This window comes from Nannospalax galili, unplaced genomic scaffold (genome assembly GCF_000622305.1).
Source record: "Nannospalax galili isolate Female #2095 unplaced genomic scaffold, S.galili_v1.0 scaffold363, whole genome shotgun sequence".
In the NCBI taxonomy this organism is placed as follows: Eukaryota; Metazoa; Chordata; class Mammalia; order Rodentia; family Spalacidae; genus Nannospalax; species Nannospalax galili.
The window spans coordinates 3,812,924-3,821,958 of NW_008351176.1; the positions used below are offsets into that span (position 1 = coordinate 3,812,924).

At 40.7% G+C, this 9,035-nt stretch overlaps 1 protein-coding gene and 1 pseudogene across 1 annotated transcript in view; one reads left to right on the forward strand and one right to left on the reverse strand.

The window, feature by feature from the left end:
* Myo1d (myosin ID) overlaps window positions 1-9,035 on the forward strand; it is a 481,196-nt gene that overhangs the window by 53,942 nt on the left and 418,219 nt on the right. The window lies entirely within an intron of this gene.
* Window positions 7,649-7,980, reverse strand: LOC108491550 (annotated as a pseudogene).

Sequence of the window (9,035 nt, forward strand, 5' to 3'; positions counted from 1 at the left end):
ACCCCAAGCTGAACGTGAATTTGAGATCCCCCTGCCTCAGTCTCCCAAGTGCTTGGATTCACAGACAGGCACCAACATAGCTAGCAAGAGAGACCTTTTGTGATAGGCACTTAGGCTAGACAATTATGTTTCACTCTGCAGATGTCCGACAAGACATATGTTCCATTGTCTAGCTCTCTTTCCACTTGTCATATGTTTAGAGAACATGAGACTTTTGGCTCTGTGTCCTAGATGGCAGCAACACTGAGGCACAACCTTGGGTGTGGCAGCAGAGCCCCCATTTCTAGGAATCCCACAAAGCTGTGTGAGTGTAATTCATAATGGAAGAACTGACTTGTGACTTAAGCCCACAATTTTATCCATTTGTAGATGAGAGATCTGATTCTGATATTCTACTATAAATCTGTCAAAAAGAGAAAGGAAAAATGAGGAGGGATAAAAGCAGCAGGCTTGGGCTTGGAATGGCCTTTTGCTGTTTAGTTCCCTCGCCATGCCTACCCAACTTGTCCCTTTTAGGCCACTGATTTTTGCTATTTCAAGATCTCATCTTAAAAGTGAATGTTTTGTCGTTTATTTTGGCATGCACTATAGCATATTTTTCCATCATTCCCATTTTTGTTCCCAACTTATTTTCTCCTGTCTACGTGGAATTGTGGTGGTACAGCCCAGTGACTAAGTCCTCAGCATTGGGAGTTAGACCTAAGGTTTGCCTCCAGACTGTCATTACTAATAGTGTGGTTTTAGGGAAGTTTACCCAACTTGTGTATGCCTCAGTTTCCATAGCAACAAAATAGGAATATAATAATTTGGAACCAACTAAACCCATAAAACAAAATAAATGAGAAAATGTGTGCAGAGAGTCATTTTGCCTCTTGCCCTCAAAGCAAGAACTCAGGGCAGCATAACTTTCCTACCTCTTAGAATCCCTTTAAATAGTAAGAAACAATTGCTTATGCTCACTGGTCCTATCTTATCCTCATGTGTCACCTTCCTTGCCCTGCACATGAACACGAATATGGCACAGCACTGCCAAGAGCCCCCCCGCCCCCCGTTCACTCCATACCAGGTCCACACTTGGTAACCTCTGAAGAATAAAGACAGAATCTGATTTACTAACATCAGACTGTTGCTCTCACCTTCCTCGAGACCTTTCTGGAAAATAGTGCCTGCTGTTATTTTGCTGGTTTCCAAACTGACTGTCCACTTGGGCAGGAGCTTTTCACCGAGCTGGTAGCCACTGCCATACTCTTATCTTTTTCTTTGCCTGGTATTTTGTGTTTTGTGACTCTGTGCTTTTGCTGAAGTATAGCATGGCTCCAACTCAGTAAAAGTGGTATTGTTGTTGTTTGGGTCAGAGAATATCATTATTTTACACAAAAGTTAGAGACCAGCTGTGGTGGTACACACCTTTAATCCCTGCACTCAAGAAGCAGAGGTAGGTGTATCTCTGAGATCAAGGGTGCTGTTAAATACTTCAACCCACCCCTCAAATTGCATCCCAACCCTATTAGAAAAATACAAAATACAACAAAGTACCACCAAGCACATGAAACTAGGGAACAATAAAAACAAAACAGAAGCACAAGACACAATATCTCTGCACACTGGTAACAAGTGGTCATGACCCCGGGGGGAAAGTGGTCATGGTGCAGTCAACGTGGATGCTGCCAGTCAGGGGTGCTGGGCTCAGGACAGCTGCTACTGTCAGCCTTGGCTTCTGGGCTCTGCTGCAGGAATTGGAACTGCTGGTTTCAAAGTTTGGTGCTTCACAATGGTATCTTTTCTTCCTTAGTGAAAATACAGTTGATAAGTAAGGGCAGACACTTTACCTGTAAATCAAATTCCTGAAAAGATTTGTCATTTAGAGGAAAGTTGTTTTCTTAAGCTCCCTACTCCTCATTGCTTTGGCAGAAAAGACTTCCTTTAGTACAGTCACTGATCACCTGTCTTGTAAGTTGTAAATTCTAGCTTGTCCTTCCTTCTTTCCCTCCTTTCTTCTTCCTCTTCCCTCTCCCTCCCTCTCCCTCTCCCTCCCTCTCCCTCTCTCCCCCTCTCTCTCCTTCTCTCCCTCCCTTTCAACATAGTCTTTTGTAGTCCAAGCTGACCTCTAACTCACTATATAACCAAGCAAGATCTTGAATTTATGATCTTCCTGTCTCTACCTGCTGAATACCAGGATTACAAGTGTATACTATCATACTGGGTTTATGTGGTATTAAAGATCTAACGCAGAGCTTCATGCATGCTAGGCAGTTGCTCTTCCCACTGAGCCAAATCTTTTCCTCTCATCTCCTCTCCTCTCCCCTCCCCTCCCCTTCCTTCCCCTCCCCTCACTTCCTCTCCTCTCCCTCTCTTCCTCCCTCTTGCACTCCCTCCCTCCCTCCCTCTCTTCCTCCTTCCCTCTCTATCCCTTCCTCTCTCCCTCCCTGCTGATTGAATAAATTGGAGATTCAGAAATATAGAAAAGTTTTTAAAAAGTCAAATACTTCATATTAACCTTTCTATTGTATTATAGTAAATTAAACACAACAAAATTTAACGTACCAATTATACTTGTACCAATTATACAGAGTAATTTAGTACTTCTGTAGTATTTAGTATATTCATGTTTTTGTGCAACCACCATCATTATCCATTGCCAAAACTTTTCAGCATCACAAACTGTATGCCCATCAAACAATACACCCATTTCCCCTCTCTTCCCCAAGGCCCTGGTAACCACCATTCTGTTTTCTGCCCCTATGAATTTGACCATTCTATGTCCTTTATATAAATGAAATAATACAATATGAGTGCTCTTAGGCCAGATGTGGTGACACATGCCTTTAGTCCCAGCACTTGGGAGACTGCTTCTGTCTGGCAGGCAAATCTCTGTGAGCTCAAGGCCAGCCTGGTCTATTTAGTGAGTTTCAGGCCAGCTGGGGCTACAGAGAGACCCTGTCTCGAAAAGACAAAAAAACAATATGAATGCTCTTGTTATAACTCTGAGTCCCTTCTTGTTATAACATGTATTAGAATTATATTCTTGGTTTCTGAATAATATGCCATTATATGTATATATCGTGCTTTATTTCTCCACTCATCTGCCTTTGGGTATTTGCATTGTTTTCATTTTTTTGGTTGTTGTGAATAATGCTGCTGTAGATATTGGTGTGCAAATATATGTCAAGTCCCTGCCTTCAGATACTGTATGTGTACATTGGCTCCTGTGGTCATTTTGTTTCCAGTTTTGAGAAAATGCCACACTGTCTTCTGCAGCTGGCCATACTGCTTTACACTCCATGGTTCCCAAGACGTTTGTGGAGAATTTAAAAAAAAAAAAAGAAACATCAGTTAAAATATGTGTTCCTGTTCAACTATGGTTATATCAGAACTTAGTGCAAAAAAAAAAAAAAAAAAAAAAGATTGTGAACCAGCATGAGAAATGCACAGCCAAACATTGTGCTTCGTCATGTTGTTTATGAGATTAGTTTACAATTGGTGCTAGTTATCTTCTGTTTAAGTAGAACTTTTATGTAATCTCAGCATTCTTTAAAGGATGATGCAGGAGAATCATGAGTTCAAGGCCAGCTTGGGCTACATAGTAAGAACCCGTCTCAAAAAAGAAGGAAAGAAAAGGAAAAATTTCTATTGTCATGAGAATGTGGGCAATGTAGTGTCTGCTGGGTAAATTGATTGGTGTTCAAGTTTACTAAATAATGGAAATTTTGGAAGGGATGCACATTTTCTAAAAGATAATTTATCAATCTAAGATTTACTTAATTGGAACTAAACCTTCAAACTTCTGTTTTTCCTAAAGTAGTAAACTGGCTACTGTTCTAAGTAGTACATTCCTATAAATTTTTTCCTCATGTCTTAAAAGCATTTATTCATTCATGTCATCAGATTTTTATTGGCTTCCTGTCCAGGCTCTGTGCTAACTGGGAAGAGATGGGCATGCTGACTGCAGACAAGTAAGTAGGCAGGTCCCATAAAGTATGGCTAAGTTCTGTGAAAGCAGAAGTGTGGTGAGCTTTGGGAGGAGATAGGGGAGGCAAGCTATCCAGTGCTTAGAGAGGAGAAAATGTATCCTCAAGATCTAAAGTACCTCAGAATTCTTTGGGAAATGCATTCTCCCTAGGGGAGCCAACTCCCAGAATACAGTAATAATAAATACTTCCATAGCACTTTAATATCATCTCTCATTTTTGAAATAAGTATGAAGACATCAGGGGCTAAAGATGGTTCAACGGATAAGAGTACTGGCTGTTCTTGCAGAAGACCTGGGTTCAAATCCCACCACCAACATGGCAGCTAACAGCTGTCCGTAACTCCAGTTCCAGGGGGATCTGATGTCCTCTTCTGACCTCTGTGGGCATTGCACAACACAGGTGCCCTTACATACATGCAGGCAATATACTCATACACATAAATTAAAATTTAGAAAGAAAGAAAGAAGGAAAGAGGGCGGGAGGGAGGAAGAGAGGGAGGAATTAACTACCATCATGCCTAGGCAGTTAAAAATACCAATGGTGGGTCAGAACTATGAATATGAGCATGTGGCCTTTAAGAAACTTCATCCTGAAACCAGAAATAACCAGAGTTTATATTAATGTATTAGTCACAGTTTTGCTTGAACAGTACTTAATTTGGGTGTGAAATTTTCCTATATAAAGGTAAACAAGCACAGCAACTATGTTTGATACCAATTTTCACCTAAGTCACAGCTAATATAACAAAAGTAAGCTACCCTTTACATACAACATAATTACAACTTCTTTCATTACTTTCATTATGTTTGTTTATGGAATAGAAGAAGCATCAGTGGCTTAACCAGGTGGAGATATTCTTCCCATAAAATGAACAGCACCGAGGTCAGCAGCTGGGCTTGTTACATAGCTGCACCTGTCAGTAGTGTCCCTGGCTCAAGCTTCTCAGTAGGCTATTCTTGGCTTGTGACTTTTATGCTCCTACTTATCTCATGGTCATGGGATGGCTGCCTCACATCTCATCTTCATTCTAGACAGGAAGGAAAAAAGAGGAAAAGGAAAATAGGTGCCTTTACAGGGAAGTAAGCTTTTGTAGAAACCCCAGTTCACACATATCATTGACCAGAACTATGTCATGAGATGGCCCCTTACTGTCACCTCTAGCTGTGGTAGCGAGTATTTCTAACAGCACATTGGCTGCCTAAAACAAATTTGAGTTCTTTTAGTGAGGCAGATAGATAAAGGGATATAGGGTAAGCAGTCTTCTATATAAGGAACAAGTTCCCTCTTACCCCTTCAAATAGTAATATAGACTTGTTAAGAACTTAGACCATGAATTGTAACAATACTTAAATGACCTTTCACCCTTTTTCTCTTTACTTCCTAATTTCTGTTTTATATATAAATACCCACTTTTCTAGGCATTTGTATGTTCTCCATCAGTGAGTTCAGTATTTGCCTCTAAACTTTATGCTTCAATTTCTCCATCTATCCCTTGGTTGCTGTCACTCATCTCTAAGTTTTCCGGATGGCCTCATACAAACTATGTTGTTTCCATCTTTTCATGTTTTTGGATCACTGCCTAAGTCTTTGTCCTGAAACTACAGCTTGGGTACAAAGTTCTCCAGCTGAACTTGCTTTTGGTGGCATTGCCATGTTCTTCCCTGAGGGTGAATATTAGGGAAAGGCTGAAAGGAGCTTGATTCTTGCCTAGGTGGCCTGGGTTATTTATTTTTCTTAGTTTTCAAGAAGTGACTGTAATGTTCTATTTTTGCCCCTGAAGCTCAGTAAGCTCAGTAACATTTATCTTCCTGTTAATTCTTGTCTATCAATTTATCTTAGAACCTCTTTGATCTGAACACTTAAAATTACTTTCTGTATTTCTTGTTGGGCATGGTGGTGCACACCTTTAATCCCAGCACTCAGGAGGCAGAGGCAGGCGGATCTCTGTGAGTTCAAGGCCAGCCTGGTCTACAAAGCAAGTTCCAGGCCAGCCGGGGCTACAGAGAAACCCTGTCTCAAAAAAAAAAAATTACTTTCTATATTTTTCTATTTTTTAAATATTTTATTATTTTTATGTTATGTGTATTGCCTGCATGTATGTGAGTGCACCCATGTCATGCAATGCTGCGGAGGTCAGAAGAGGGCTTCGGATTCCCCTGGAACTGAAGTTAAGGATGGTTTGTAGCTGCCATGTGGGTGCTGGGAATCGAACCTGGGTCCTCTGCAAGAGCAGTCAGTGCTCTCAACCACTGAGCCATCTCTTCAGTCCCTATTTATTTATTTTTTAATGGTACAATGGTATGGAGAAATTTATTTAAGTCATATAAATAATTTTCTCAGAATTTGTCAGACAGAATTTGTGTAGACAGTGACAACCTAGACTGACCTAGTAGGAGAAAATTCTTACCTTGGTGGCAAAATGTGTTCTGGCCTCCACAAATCGTCTGTAGCTACTTGCTAGGGAAAAACAGTTCTATAACCACAAAGGCTATGTGGGTATTTTTTAAATGCCGTATTTGTATTCACTGTTTTCCAAATTGAGTAAAACAACACAACCTTTTACTTTTTAATAACATTTCGAAATTTCACCGATATCAACATTCCTTCTCATCCCAGTACATCCCATTACTAAACAGAAATGAGCTAAGGGGTGAGAAAAATATTCTTGTTTATAACTTTCGCCCTTTCCCTAGGAAGAAACCAAGACTTTGTTAAATACGTTTTTTTAAGTCAGAAGGGTAACAAAAGACTGAATTTTTCTTCAAATTAAAAAATAAAAACCTGTGAATAAGTAACAAACATCAGTAATCTAACCACCACATACAGATGTAAGATAATTTCATTTTAACAGGGAAAGGTTAGAACAGAAGAGAAGCTTCTTGAGAGGCACTCGCTTAAAAATAATTACTGGTCAAGTTATTACTGGATAGAGATTATACCTGGCAAAGGCAGAGAGCATAAGCTTTCTTCCTTTCATGAACATCGTGAGGCTAATGTATGCAGGCTTTCAATGGCATGTAATGGACTGTACATCAACCACCATATCATTCAGTTATGTTTATTTAACATAATCTTAACATAAGACATTTTAATGGGAATTTAAAAATTAGTAAACAACCAATTCACTTCTATTCTAGCCACATAAGCCAGCTCTAATGATACCAGTAGCTGTAAATTTTAAGTAAAATATTCTAAAAGCTGCCAAAGTCCCAAGAACTACAGAAAACTGCCACCTACAAATAAACTGCCAGGGTGATATAAGCACAGTGTGGCTGTAATTGCCTTTCATACAAGCCCAGGTAACCCAAATAATGTTATAAATACTTTATGAAAAGAAAATTTAGAACTCCAACAAAACTATTTAAATGCAGAAATCTCAGTTTTCCTTCAGTCAAGCCAGAAACCACCACAGACATTAATGATCGTAGTCACAGAGAGAACAGTGGAATGTTAAAGTTTAACCCACAAAGCCCCAGGTAACTTTTCAATATAATCATTTACTCAAATACACTGTAAATAAGAATGGGGGCAACACAGGAAGCAAAAGTAAGCTTGCAGGTGAAATTTCTAGAAGTTCATGAAAACAGTAACATTCCAGATATAGATGCAAAAGGAAACACAGTCTAATGGTGTTAGGAGTACTCTGGTCATCCTCAATCATTTGGTCGTGCAAGATGTTAACAATTTTTGCTTCCCAGATCATAAAGGTGGTCCACAGGAGGCGCTGGTGGATCCTGTCCACTGTGAGGACTGGTGGGCTTTCCAGGGAGGGTTGATCCTTTCAGATTAGGAGGTCTCAGTAGGAACAAGATCACTGCAATAGCCATCCAGGCCTTTTAAGATCATCGTAATACTGATGCCATTGTCACCAGATGGTCCTGGCAACTCTCGAAGACACTCTGTGTCCGTGAAGGTAGGACAGGGGCCGCCACAACAGATTGATCAGCCTTCCCATCGCATGTTTATGAGAGCATACACATTCACAGGGATCGAATCCACCTTCTGCCATGGTTACCCAGCTTGATTTTACTTAGCTGTTGGAAGTCAGCCCAGAGGGGGACGGTGTGAGCCAGGAGAATCCCTAAGGCGGCTGCTCCAGACTCTGCTGCTGCTGCTGGCCACCGGCTTCCTCCCCTGCTCCTTATTTTTTTTTATTTTACGTGTACAACTATATTGCCTGCCTGTGTGTAAGTGCACCTGTGTCATGCAATGCCTGTGGAGGTCAGAAGAGAGTGTCAGATCACCAGAACTGGAGTTGCGGATAGTTGCTAGTCGCTATGTGGATGCTGGGAATCGAACCTGGGTCCTCTGCAAAAGCAGCCAGTGCTCTTAACTGCTGAGCCATCTCTCCAGCCCTAGACTTTCTGTATTTCTTAAATTTTATCTTGGAATGTTTTTGCTGATGTGTGTTCCCTTTTTTTCAGTGTTGTCAGTCAGATATATTTACTCCTTATATCTATTATTTTCATTTCCTTTGCATTTTCTTTTCTTTTTCTCAAGCTAATCACACCCCTAGGTGTGTTTCAGCAGCATTTTTCTTTTAGTAACTTCGGAGGGGACTTTTTGTTACTTTATTCCTTTCTTTTCTGAGTTCTATTACTACTTTTCTGTTGCTTTTGTAACATTACTACAAATTTAGTGGTCAGAAGTCTGAAGGGGTCTCACTGAACTAAAACAGAGATGTTGGCAGGGTGAGGTTCCTTTCTGAGGGGTCTAGGGTAGACTCTTTCTCAGGTTTTCCACATTCTACATTGCTGACATTCCTTGGCTCTGGCCTCCTTGGCCATCTCCAAAGCCAGCTTTGTAGGTTGAATGTTTTTCACTTTGTGTAGCTCTGGCCATCCTAATCCCATTTTCTTGGAATTCTGACTTTTCTTGTGCCTCCATTTTCCACTTTTAAGAACCTTTGTGATTCTCTCTCGCTCTCGCTCTCTCCCTCTCTCTCCCTTTCCCTTTCTCTCTTCTTTTCCCCTTCCCTCTCTTCCCCTCCTCTTCTCTCCTCTCTCTTTCCCTCCCTCTCACCTCTCTCTCTCTCTCTCTCTCTCTCTCTCTCTCTCTCTCTCT